Source organism: Symphalangus syndactylus, chromosome 10, assembly GCF_028878055.3.
Source record: "Symphalangus syndactylus isolate Jambi chromosome 10, NHGRI_mSymSyn1-v2.1_pri, whole genome shotgun sequence".
Lineage (NCBI taxonomy): Eukaryota > Metazoa > Chordata > Mammalia > Primates > Hylobatidae > Symphalangus > Symphalangus syndactylus.
The window spans coordinates 56,147,132-56,161,685 of record NC_072432.2 but is presented as its reverse complement, the minus strand read 5'-3'; the positions used below and the strand labels follow the sequence as shown (position 1 = coordinate 56,161,685).

At 40.0% G+C, this 14,554-nt stretch overlaps 1 protein-coding gene across 2 annotated transcripts in view; it reads right to left on the bottom strand.

Moving 5' to 3' along the window:
* Nucleotides 1-14,554, bottom strand: part of RASGEF1B (RasGEF domain family member 1B) — a 633,330-nt gene that overhangs the window by 537,119 nt on the left and 81,657 nt on the right. The window lies entirely within an intron of this gene.

Here is a 14,554-nt window from a genome sequence, read left to right as displayed (position 1 = left end):
CCATCTTTGTGGTTTTATCTACTTTTGGTCTTTGATGATGGTGATGTACAGATGGGTTTTTGGTGTGGATGTCCTTTCCATTTGTTAGTTTTCCTTCTAACAGACAGGACCCTCAGCTGCAGGTCTGTTGGAGTTTGCTAGAGGTCCACTCCAGACCCTGTTTGCCTGGGTGTCAGCAGAGGTGGCTGCAGAACAGCAGATTTTTCCTGAACCGCAAATGCTGCTGCCTGATCATTCCTCTGGAAGTTTTGTCACAGAGGAGTACCCGGCCATGTGAGGTGTCAGTCTGTCCCTACTGGGGGGTGCCTCCCAGTTAGGCTGCTCGGGGGTCAGGGACCCACTTGAGGAGGCAGTCTGCCTGTTCTCAGATCTCCAGCTGCGTGCTGGGAGAACCACTATTCTCTTCAAAGCTGTCAGACAGGGACATTTAAGTCTGCAGAGGTTACTGCTGTCTTTTTGTTTGTCTGTGCCCTGCCCCCAGAGATGGAGCCTACAGAGGCAGGCAAGCCTCCTTGAGCTGTGGTGGGCTCCACCCAGTTCGAGCTTCGGGGCTGCTTTGTTTACCTAATGAAGTCTGGGCAATGGCAGGCGCCCCTCCCCCAGCCTTGCTGCCACCTTACAGTTTAATATCAGGCTGCTGTGCTAGCGATCAGTGAGACTCCGTGGGCATAGGACCCTCCAAGCCAGATGCGGGATATAATCTCCTGGTGTGCCGTTTTTTAAGCCCATCAGAAAAGTGCAGTATTAGGGTGGGAGTGACCCGATTTTCCAGGTGCCGTCTGTCACCCCTTTCTTTGACTGGGAGAGGGAACTCCCTGACCCCTTGCACTTCCTGAGAGAGGCAATGCCTCGCTCTGCCTCGGCTCGCGCACGGTGTGCTGCACCCACTGTCCTGCGCCCACTGTCCGGCACTCCCTAGTGAGATGAACCCAGTACCTCAGATGGAAATGCAGAAATCACCCGTCTTCTGCATTGCTTACGCTGGGAGCTGTAGACCAGAGCTGTTCCTATTCGGCCATCTTGGCTCCACCCCTAGAGATTATTTAAAAAACTAAAAATAGAACTACCATATGATCCAGTAATTCCGCTTCTGGAACTGAAATCTGTATGTTGAAGAAATATCTGTACTTCCATGTTCATTGCAGCATTACTCACAAAAGCCAAAATATGGAAACAACCTAAGTGCTCTTCAACAGATGAATAAGAAAGTGTGGTGTACAAAATGGAATATTATTCAGTCTTTTTTTTGTTTTTCCGAGATGATGGATGATGGAGTTTTGGTCCTACGCCCAGGATGGAGTGAAGTGGTGTGATCTCGGCTCACTGCAGCCTCCCCCTCTCCCCACAAACCTGCCTCCATTCAAATGATTCTCCTGCCTCAGCCTCCCAAGTAGCTGGAATTACAGGCCTGCACCACCACACCCAGCTAATTTTTGTTTTTGTTTTTGTTTTTGTTTAGACAGAGTCTCGCTCTGTCACCAGGCTGGAGTGCAGTGGCACAATCTCGGCTTACTGCAACCTCCGCCTCCCAGGCTCTAGCAATTCTCCTGCTTCAGCCTCCTGAGCAGCTGGGACCACAGGCGCACTCCTCCATGCCCAGCTAACTTTTTTTTGTATTTTAGTAGAGACGGGGTTTCACCATGTTGCCCAGGCTGGTCTCGAACTCCTGAGCTCAGGCAATCCACCCGCCTTGGCCTCCCAAAGTGCTAGGATTACAGGTGTGGGCCACATGCCCAGCCTAATTTTTGTACTTTCAGTAGAGATGGGGTTTCGCCATGATGGCCAGGCTGGTCTGGAACTCCTGACCTCGGGTGATCCACCAGCCTTGGCCTCCCAAAGTTATTCAGTCTTAAAAAGAGGGAAATCCTGTCATTTACAAGGACATGGATGAATCTGGAGGATATTATGCTAAGTAAAATGTGCCAGGCACAGAAAGACAAATACCACATGAACTCACTCACATGTGGAACCTAACAAAGTTAAACTCATGAAAGTAGAGAGTAGAAAGATAGTTACAGGAGGCTGGGATGGTAGAGAGGGAGGGAATGGAGGAGTTGTTGATCAAAGGGTACAAAGTTTCAGACTGACAAGAAGAACAGGTTTTGAGATCTACTGTATAGCAGTATAACTATAGTCAATAGTAATGTATATGTATTTCAAAATAACTGAGTAAATTTCAAATGTCAAACCGTGAAAAAGATAGGTAAGTGAGGCAATGGATATTAATGAGCTTGATCTAATAATCACGCCACATTGTATGCATACATCAAAACATCGCAACATATCCCACAAGTGTATACAATTATGATTTATCAATCAAAAATAATATTAATACATTTTTAAAAGAAATCCACAAGGGGCTACTACTACCAGAATGACTAAAATTTAAAAGATAGAAAATGCTATGTGTTGGTGAAGATTTGGAGCAACTGGAACTGGTGGAAGTATAAATCAATACAATCTCTTTGGAAAACTGGCAGTATCTTCTACGGTTGAATATCCTCAGATCCTATGACATTGCAATTCTACTCCCAAGTATATACTCAACAGAAGTAGTTCAATATAAAATGTATGCTGGAATATTTATAACAATTATTACCCATATAGCCCAAAACTCAAAACAACCCAAATTCCCATTAATACCAGAACAGATAAATTATGGTATATTCATACAATGAGATGTTATACAGTAATGAGAATGACTAACCCACAACTACATGGAACAATGTGGGCAAATCTCATGAACGTAATTTGAGAGAAAGAAACCAGACACAAAAGAATACACATTGCATTACTGTATTTCTACAAATAACAAAAACAGGCAAAACTTCATTATGTTGTTAGAAATCAGGATACCAGCTACCCTTGGGGGAGATGGGGTACCTACACTTGCAGGAAGGAGACCTGAGGGAGGTTCCAGGGATGCTGGTAATGATCTGTGTTCTGCTTCCACCAGTGAGTTCAGTTCATGAAAATTCATCAAGCCATAAATTTGGGATATATGCATGCATATATATATGTATGTGTGTGTGCGTGTGTGTATTTTATATAAAATTCTTCAATAACAAGTTTTTTTTTAAATCACCTCCTCATGAAGTTTATATTCTAGCACAACCAATGATATTGTACTTAATGGAAGCAGAGGGCTACCACTGAATTGGGCAAATGCATCATTTCTTAGTATGAATTTTCCAGGTCCCTGGGACATGCACAGTAAGCATCCTACCACTGTTAAACTGTATTCTGGCTACACTGCTGTCCTTTCACACTCAGGCTTACATTACCAGTGCCCTACAATTTAACAATCTCTGCACTTATATTTAAAGCAAGCATTCTTAATCTGAGGTTCTCAGACCCCTAAGGAGCCCTGGATAGAATTCAGTGCTCCATGAACCTAGATGGGGGAAAGTTATGTCTTTATCTACATCACAAACTCTAACTGCAATTTAGAATTTTCTTCAACTATGAATGTAGGCAACAAAACATAATAATACTAGAAGTACCTAAAACTTTATCCCCAATAGAAACACTGGAGATATTTTCATAGACATTTCTGCTGTTGGAGGTATCTTGAAATATCACTTACACTTATTTAGAACATTTGGTCATTGTTAGATTTTGTAGTTTCATGTGTTAATAAACAAGCGTCTATATTACTTAATCCCAATTTCATATTTTTAGTATTTTGATAACTATATTTCAATATAATTGGTTTCCTTTGTAATTCTCTGTGTTCTATTTTTGTATTTATTAAGATTATTTTGAAAATTGACCTGACAGTTTTCCAGACTGCCCAAAGGGAGTTCAAGGGGGTTCATGGAACAACAAAATAGATGTTTATATGCTGGCTATTTTCTATTTGCCCTCACCACTGCTGACCCTGCATCCTTGCCCCTCGGGCCATACACACACTATACTTCCCTGCCTTGCTCTGTGCCCCAGGAGTGTGACCCTGATGGAATCATCACCTGAGCTTCCTTGCCCCTTGCTCCAGCTTCTGGTTGGTAGTGGCCCTGGGGAGAATAGCAGTTGGATGAATTTCCCCACTTATCCCTACCTCACTGGGCTTCCAGTAGACAGCTGCATTTCTACAGCTCTCTTTCTCAGTGACGTCTCTCTCAAGGCATCAATAGCTCTGTTCCTGTGCCTTGCCATTCTTGCTGTCACCAGCGCCTGGGTATTTTACCTCCTGTTGGTTCTTAAACTCACCCACACTGCTGGAAATTGTCCCTTCATTAAACTCTTCCCAGTTAAGTCTTTGAAGAACAATATCCAGTCTTGAAAACCTGATTCCATTACAAACACTGGGATCACCTGATTTGTGAACTAAACCAGCAAGGATGTGGTCACATTCTCTTTTGAGGCAGGGTGCAAGAGTGTGTGTGTGTGTGTGCACGCGTGTGCGTGCGTGCATGTCTGTGTACACTCACATGTATTTGTGTTGGGACTGGGCAGAAGATATCAGAGTCAGTGCCCAGGGACCTGTGAACAATAACTTTCTCCAGCCTTCAACTACCGGAAAAACTAAGATTTTAGGCCCGGCGTGGTGGCTCACGCCTCTAATCCCAGCACTTTCGGAGGCTGAGGCGGGCAGATCACAAGGTCAGGAGATCAAGACCATCCTGGCTAACACAGTGAAACCCCATCTCTACTAAAAATACAAAAAAATTAGCCAGGCGCCTGTAGTCCCAGCTACTTGGGAGGCTGAGGCAGGAGAATGGTGTGAACCTAGAAGGCCAAGCTTGCAGTGAGCTGAGATCGCACCACTGCACTCCAGCCTGGGTGACAGAGTGAGACTCCGTCTCAAAAAAAAAAACTCTAAGATTTTAAACTCACAGTCTAAGAAGGGAAGCTGAGCTGTTGAGAAAAGGTCATCCCTGGGCTGCATGTGTAGATAGCCACCAGGAAGTAGCTAGGAGAAGTATGGAGTAAGGAGGAGACAAGATTCTTAAGAGAGGGAACAGCATTTTCCCAGGCTCAAACATAGGAGAGCTGCTGCCCAAGGTCTCCCTGCACCTGTCACATGTTAACATCACCTGGAACAAGCCCAGGCAGCAGAAGGAAGCATAAAGGAGGCTGTTCTTTGAGAATGTAAAAGATGAGAGATGGTCTGCTTGAAGGAGATCCACCGCTGGAGAGAAGCACAGTCCAACATTCCCTGCACATGCCAGATACGCTCCTAGGTATCTCTGATTTCCTAAGGCTTAACTGACAGGAAAAAAGAAACTAGATAAAGTCCTGCTTGCAAAGAAAATCATTTCTCCTAAGATATTTCTAGGCATTTGCCCTCCCCTCTAATTCCCCAGGACAACGCTGGCTGACAGCCCTCTGATATGGAAGAATGAATGGAGGAAACTGGGCAGGCAGGGAAGGAAGAAAGGAAGGAAGCCTGCCAGGAGCACACTTCCATATATCAGTGTGAGCTCAAGATAAATAATCCCAGCCAGCCTATGCAGCTATCAAACCAAAGGGCATGTTGCAGGTAGCAAGATAAATCGCTATTGTCAAGGATGTCTTTGTTTGTTCCCGACAACCTCTTACTATATCTCCCTCTCCTGACAAAGCAACCCCAGGAATAGGTTTCTAACATGCATTGGCCTCTGGAAATGATAGTGCTTTTAGGGAGAGAAAAATGAGCTTGAGCTCCTGGGTCCAGTAGCCAATATACAATTGGCTGGGGGGACTACTCACTAAACACTGGTTAGAAGCAAAATCTATTGTAAACAATAGCTACAAGCTGTTTTCACCAAAGGTCATTCTATCAATCCAGCCTAGCAAATCTGAATTACCGACGCTCCATCAACTGGCTCATGCCATGAATCTTATCCACATTGGCCTTTCATGGAATTCCTCCCGACTCCACCATAGGGATCATATTCACTGACACCAGAAGAGCTCCACGTAGAAAAGATTATAAGAAAAATAAGTGGTCAGTTTTTAAATCTAAACATAAATTGTTTTAAAATATTTCCAGAAATTTCAGAAATAGAAAAACTCTTTATTTGGGGTAATAATTACAACTATATTTGTTAAAACTTTCCAAGTATGTACATCAAGATTTCATCTAGGTGATTTGGGGAAGGGAGTCTCAAATTATCTCTGCACCAGATTCTCTCTTGTATACCACCATTTCAAGGTTTACTTGGGGTTTCTGATTGTGTCTGAAGCAATAGAAAGCAAAAGTAACACTCCAGACTTCATAATGGGCAGCTTCGGGAACACAGGACCAGGCTTTAGCAGTAATCACCCTCCAGGAATGAACAAAAAGCTGGCTGAATTCCTATAACACTAAGCAAAATTTACCTTGTTTATATACCCAGTTTCCCACTCTCCCTCTCTCTCTCTCTCTCTCTCTCTACTTATTTTTCCTTTTCACACACAACAGTAAAGGTCAGAAAAAGTTAAAAAGAACCTTTTTCTCTTTATTTAAATGCAACAGGAACTTAAGTTACTGTATTATCACAAAGCAAGATACCTATCTGCTTTTGGTAGAAGCTTCCTTGCCTTTGTATAAAGACAGCCCCTAGGATTCCAGATGTAGCTGTGCCTTTTCTATCTTGAAAGTCCAAGTCCCTCAACCTCTCTTTTGCTCATCAACAAGAGTTAGCATGGTGAAGGGATTAAGAAAATGCAAGTGGTCTGTCTGGCTTTCCATCCTGACCCTATCTACAACTTACCATGGGACCTTGGGTAAGTTATTTAATTTCTTTGTGCCTCAGTTTCCCATCTGTAAAATGGAAATAATAAATAGTTTTGTTATGAGAATGGATGTATAAAGCACATGGAATAGTGTCCACTACATAGTAAGTGCTAGTATTTGTTAAATAAACAAACACATAACAAACAGATCAAGCCACCTCTTACCCATGTCCAGCTCTATTCTCATGTTGCCAGTAGCTCTTATTCTAGAGTGTCTCCCTATGCTTGGTTGTGCCCATCCTGGCCACCTTCTGTACCCCCTTATGATGAGGATTCTAGAGAATACTGTACTGTTAGATTCAGATCCTCACACACCTCTTTACTTCATAACTAATGCATACTCACCCATCAAGTCCCCTCTTACATGTCTCTTCCTCCTGGAGTCTTCTTTGAGCAATCAAGTCTCCCTCTTACATGCTCCCATAGCACAGTGTTTTTCCTCTCCTCGTTCATTAATTTGTCCATTCAACAGAAAATCGTAGAAAGCACTGTGCTAGGTTTTTAAAGCTCATATTCTAAAGAGAAACACACAGGAGGCCTTGATAACTTTTTGATGAATGGATGTATATGAATGACTCACCCATATATCTGATCCTTAGCATTTCCTCCCCACTGGAACAGATAAGAAACTGCATATTACTAAATAATTCTCACTTTAGCCTACAGCAAGAGGATGTGAGGTGGTTACCCCCATCCCACTCTGGACCCAATTGACATGGAGTTCCTTCTGAGCTGCTGCACTTTCTTTGCAGCAGCCAAGTATGCAGCACACAGCACCAGCCCAGTGCCTACAAGCCTCAACTGCTGCTGGACCTGCTCAGTGGTCTGCAGTGTCCATTCAAGTGGACTGTCAGACAAAGACAATGGGGATGACGGTGAAGGGAGCCATACCCCAGAGAGGGGAAAGGCAAAGACAAAACTAAAATGAGGCCAAAGATCAAGCAAAAGTTAGTTTTAAAAATAAATTTTTCATTTCATAAAGAAAAATTACCCCATTGACTCATTTGCTCCAATCAACTGCATAATTTGGCAAATTTTCATTCACTAATTGAGACACATACATAGACACCATGGTGCTCTAGGTCTTTCTCACAGACTGTGTAGCCGCCAGTTCTCAATTTATCTTCCTTTGAATATGATCATTTTTCAAGTGACTCAGCATAAGCCTTAAAGAGTATTCAATATAGCCATCATTCAGTTCCTTAATGAGATATAGAACATAGGACATTGAATTCATAGATTTGGAAAATTGCAAGACAGAAAATTTTAAATGTGAAAGAAAAACTCCTTTTTAAGCATTAAAAAATCTTTGTAAAGCAAGGAAGCTGAAAGCAGAGCCTGAAGGCCTCAGGCAAAGGCATTTGGCTTACCATTGTGTTCAGCCAGAATTCAGGGACAGCAGGGTAATCAGCAGAGATAAACAAAAGCAGGTCAGGGGAGAGTGACAGGGTGGGAATTGGAAGAAAGCATTGGGTTTTAAGTCAGAAAGCCTGGATTTCATTAATAGTCTTGATTTTCCTTTTATTAGCTAAGTGATTTTGAGAATCATTTATCCTTTCCAACCTCAGTTTCCACATGTATCAAATGGAAATAATATTAGTTTCTGCCCAAGCTATCTCTTAAATTTGGCACTAGGATCAAATCAGTCACGGGGTATGTAAACTCTCAGCAGAAGGCCTGATATACAGTGAAACTCAATAAAATGTTTTGGGTATATTTTTAAGTTAGAACAAAATAAATCACTGACCCAAGTGATCAGCTTGTGTGTTTCTAATTTGGACTATGATGAAATACACCAGTTCTAAGATTTTACTATCACTTTTTAAATAAAATGTTTTGGGTATATTTTTAAGTTAGAACAAAATAAATCACTGACCCAAGTGATCAGCTTGTGTGTTTCTAGTTTGGACTATGATGAAATACACCAGTTCTAAGATTTTACTATCACTTTTTAAATCAATAACAATGATGGCAGCTAACACTTATTGAGCATTTACAAAGGAGATCCCAGAAACTATGCTAAGTGCTTTACATATATGCATGTATTCCTCACATTATTCCTGAGGTAGGTCTATTATTATAGATGAGGAAATGAGAGTGAAGAGGAGTTCGGCCACATTCCCAAAGTCTTATAGCTAATAAGCAATGGAAACATTTCTTATAATTATTATGTAAAAAGCAAAGTGGAAAATTTGATCAGGAGGGGAAAGACATGAAAAAGTATTCAAATTAATTTGAGGCCATATATCCTTTATATTCTCATCACATCTCCTACCAAAGACAGAAGCATGCCCCTCCCAGGGCTGTTAATTTTCCTTCCATCCCTGCTACTTTAAGGCTTCTCCCACTGTTGCAGGGCCCTGAAGTCCAGGCACCAGCCTTGACAATGCTTGCAGAGCCAGCCGGTGCCCTGAAAAAGGTACTCAGTTCAGTCTTTGCTTTTTAGATCATAAAGACATTTCTCAAAAACAGCATATGTTATTGATAGATAATATTTATACATATTTATGGGGTACATGTGATATTTTGATACATGCATAGAATGTGTAATGATCAAGTTGGGGTATTTAGGAAATACATCACCTTGAACATTTATCATTTCTTTGTGTTGGGATCATTTTAAATCTTCTAGCTACCCTGAAATATACAATATATACAATATATTAACTACTATGCTATTGAACACTAAAACTTATTCCTTCTATCTAACTGTATGTTTATACTCATTAGCCAACCTCACTTCACCACCCCCACATACATAAATGCCCTTCCCAGCCTCTGGTAACTATCATTCTATTCTCTACCTCCATGAGATCAATGTTTTTAGCTCCCACGTAGGAAAACACGTGATATTTGTCTTTCTGTGCCTGACTTATTTCACTTAATATAATAACCTCTAGTTCCATCCACATTGCTGCAAATGACAGGATTTTATTCTTTTGTATGGCTGAATTGTGTATAAGTACCACATTTTCTTTATCCATTCATCTGTTGATGGACACTTAGGTTGATTCCCCATCTTTGTGAATAGTGCTGCAATAAACATGGGGGTGCAGGTATCCCTTTGATATGCTGATTTCCTTTCCTTTGGATAAATACCCAGTAGTGGGATTGCTGGATCATATGGTGATCCTATTTTTAGTTTTTTGAGAAATCTCCATACTCTGAAAATATTTTTATCAAGAAGACAATACATCTGTGATTCTGGCTGACAGATTTTTTTATTTTTTCATTTTCAGAGAATGAATGAGTGCTCTGATACTATGCATATGTCATACATTCTAGAACTAACCTGCCTGCCTCCCAATGCTGGTTCCTCTGCTTCTGAGCTATGTGACAGGTTGGTGGGCAGGCCACTTCCTCTCTTGAGGCTTCACTATCCTCATCTGCATTATGGGTGCAATACAATACCCACCTCATTAGGTTGTTGCAAGACTTTAAATAAATAGGAGGCAGAAGAACAGAATGACCATGGTAAACTGATCAATAAATATTAGCTATTGTTATTATTCATAGAAACCCAAGGGATTAATATAAAGATGCTGGAGAAAGAGTGCTGAATGTAGAGACAAAGACCTGGGACCTAGGCCTAACTCTGCCACTTACAAGTTTTATGACCTTAGAAATATTATAAATAAGAGGCCATGCTGACCCACAGACATGTTTTAATAGGCCAGCTCAGGGTTTTTCACATTTTTAGATCTAAGCACTTTCAGACCAGGCAGTTTCTTTCCGATTATCTCCCACTCCCTATTATCTCATAACTGATGGGGTTTGAGTTTGCAACACTGATCACCCTCCATGGGTTTCATCCCCGATCACGAAAACAGGAAGAACACCTGCTCTTCTACTTAGCAAAATTGTCATTTGGCTAAAATGAGAATATGTATGTAAAAGTACTTCATCATCATAAAGCACTATACAAATGGGGCTGCTTATTTAAAATGCAGGACATTTTAAGCCTTACATTCGTATATTGCAGAAAATAGTCTTGAAGGTACATGAAAGCTGGTGGGTGCTATAGTTGTTTTTAAATAGTTCTTAGTGCCAATTTTGTTAAAGCAATATATCCATCCCAACAAACCTTTCAGGGAGGAGCCCAGGGAACATGTCTTAATCATTCACAATTAGGGAATTAATTCATCTAGATGCCTCAGGGTCAGAAAATCCTATCTATCGCTTAGAAAAATATCCTCTGAGAGCAGGTAAGCAAAGCTCACCAGTGAATTGTAAAGGCATTGAGACCTCTTTACTCACCCCAGGTTCACCAGAAGCTTTCTCACTCTTTGTTTGACTTTATCCTAGTGTTTTCTTCTCTCAAGTTCATGGATAACATTTTGGGACCTGAAGAGACCATCCAAATACTAAAAGAATCATTTTGTCTCTGATTATAGATTCCATTTCTCCCTGAAATGACCACCATGTCACAAGATCAGTTACACTAATTATTTGTTGACCTTTAATACTTTTATAGTATTAAAAGGCTATGGGTCTAAAATGTAACACAGATGTCTCACAGAGTTTCCTAACAACTATACAACAGTGTCACATAAACTTGCTGTTGCCATGGAAAAAAACAACAAACTCTCAATCTGGGTTTCAGTCCATCATTAACAACCTCGAGCTGGGCAGCTATAACAAGAATACCATAGACTGGGTGGTTTAAGAAACAAACATTTATTTCTCACAGTTCTGGAGGCTGGGAGGTCTAAGATCAAGGTAATGGCAGATTCTATATCAGGTGAGGGTCCTCTCCCTGGTTTGCAGAGAGCTGCCTCTCGCCATACCCTTGTTCTGGCCGCTTCCTGTTCTCATAAGGGCACTATTCCCATCACTGGGATTTCACCTCACAATCTCCTCTAAACCTAATTACTTCCCAAAGGCCCATTTCCAAATATCATCACAGTAGAGATTAGGGCTTTCAATATGAATTTTGGGGGAATTCACACGTTTGGTCCATAGCAGACAAGTTGCTTCCCTCTGTGAGCCTGTTTCTCAACTGCAAATAATAATTATTATAACAACAGCTGTCATTTAGCATCCCTATGATGTGTCAGGCACTATCTATTAATAGGTGCCTTTACCTATACTTTTTCATTAAACTCTCACCCAGAACTGTGCAAGGTAAGTATTAATAACCTCACTTTGGAAGTGAAGAAACAAGCTTTATGACTTTAAGTAACATGCTCAGGGAAACACAGTAAGACCAAAATTCATAGATGTGATACTGTCATGGGGAAGATGCTGTCTGATCTGCCTGCCTCCCTAAACTGTTGTGAAGCTAAAATGAGATTGTGTTTGTAAAAACATTTTACTAAAATGGAAAAGCACCATAAATGTGAAATGTACATCCACTTGGAAGTGACAGGTAATGAGCACAACATTTCAGTGCTACAGTTAATTTAGTCAGCTCAAATCAAATACCTAGACTCCAACAAAGGAAAAGCCCTAAATTTTCAGATTATTACACTGAGGCTCTTTCTGCAATGTTAATGAAGCAGCTCTCCATCTTCAGCAAAATTTCCACTTTTATCACACTTCAATGGGGTAAGCAATAGAAATCCAAGAAGAATATGGAATCCCAAAAGACCCAAAATAGCCAAAGCAACTTTGAGCAAATAACAAAGCTGCCAGCATCACACTTTTTGACAATTCCTTACAAAGCTATAGTAATCAAAACGATATAGTTCTGGCATAAAAAACACACATATAGACCAATGCAATAGAATAGAGAACCCAGAAATAAACTGGGTTTATTGCATTTACAGTCAACTGATCTTCAAAATGAATTCCAAGGACACAAAATAGGGAAATGATTGTTTCTTCCAAAAAAAAAAAATTAAATTGAACCCCTTCTCACACCACACACAAAAACGAACTCAAAATGAATTAAAGACTTAACCATAAAACTTGAAACTATAAGCTGAAAAATTAGAGAAAAACCTTCTTGATGTTGGTCTTAGCAATAATATTTTGAATATGCACCAAAAGCACAGGCAACAAAAGCAAAAATAAACAAATGGGGAAAGCTTCAGCACTGCAAATGAAACAATTAACAAAATGAAAAGGCAACCCACAGGATGGGAAAAATATTTGCAAACCACATATCTGATAAAATATTAATATTCAATACATACAAGGAATTCATACAACTCAGTATCAAAAATACAAAAAGCCAATTTAAAAATGGGCAAAAGACCTAAATAGACACTTCTCTAAAAAAGAAGGAAAAAATTCAGATGTTCCACAGGCATACAAAAAGGTACTCAATATCTCTAACCATCAGCGAAATGCAAATCAAAGCCACAAGCTATCACCTCACACCTATCAGGATGTCTATTATCAAAAAGACAAAAGAAAACAAGTGTTGGTAAAGATGTGGAGAAAAAGAAACCTTTGTGCACTATTGGTGGGAATGTAAATTAGTACAGCCATTGTGAAAAACAGTATGAAGGTTCCTCAGAAACTCAAACATAGACTACCATATGATCCAGCAATCTCACTTCTAGGTATACATCCAAAGGAAATGAAATCGCTGTGTCAAAGAGATATCTGCACTCCCATGCTCACTGCAGCAGTATTCACAACAGCCAAGATACAGAAATAATCTAAATGTCTTTTGATGGACGAATGGATAAAGAAAATGTAGTATACATACATTTGTATGTTTATTTATTTATACAGTGGAATGGAGCTGGAGGATTTATGCTAAGTGAAATAAAAAAAGCACAGAAAGAGAAGAGAAGAAAGAGGGGCTAGTGGACAAGGGGAAATGGCGTTATGTTGGTCCAAGAGTACAAAGGTTGAGTCAAACAGGAGGAATAAGTTCTGGAGGTCTAATACACAACACAGGGACAATAGTTAAAAATACTGTAGTGCATACTTGAAATTTGCTAAAAGGAGAGATCTTAAATTTTCTTGACACACACCCACACAAGTGGTAACTAGATGGTAACTAGATGTGACAGAAATGTTAATTAGCTAGAGTGTGGTGGTCATTTTATAATGTATATGTGTATGAAAACATCAAGTGGTACACCATATATATAAGTGATATATGTGATATATAAATGATATATGATCTATATCATGATATAGCATATATAGAAATGATCTGTATACATATATATTATATATAAATGTATACATATGTATATGTATACATTTACATATATGCCACTCTGGTCTCCACTGTTTGTGCATTTCATGGCTTATCCCTTCATTCAACACTGTTCTAAAAACAAGAAAAGAAATCCTTGTCCTTACAGAGCTTACATTCTAGTTGGAGAGAGCAAGTTAAAAAAAAAATAAGTAAAAAAATCATTTATATATCATTTATATATGATAAACTGATATATATAATTTTATGTGTCCATGATAGCTCAATAAAGGTGTTAAAAAATAAAAATAAATAATAAATAAACCTGAAAATGATAAGGAAGTGGATTCTATGGCTACCCAGAAAGAAGGTGGTAGGTACGTAGCAGAGTTCTCCAGCATAGGAACAGGAGCAGCACTGACTGAATCACAAAATTAACCCTGCCACCAACACTCTCCTCTACATACATATATGTATGTTGGGTGTTTGGGGTATTTTTTTACTTATTTTTTTTAACTTGCTCTCTCCAACTAGAATGTAAGCTCCATAAGGACAAGGATTTCTTTTCCTGTTTTTAGAACAGTGTTGATGGAAGGATAAGCCATGAAATGCGCAAGCAGTGGAGACCAGAGTGGCAGAAAGACCAGGAGGAAAGTCCAGAGCACAGACATCACAGTGAGATCGACAGCCAATACCAGGAGATTTAGAGCCATGCAAAGAAAAGGAGTGAAACTGAAATGCAGTGTCTAGGACTCA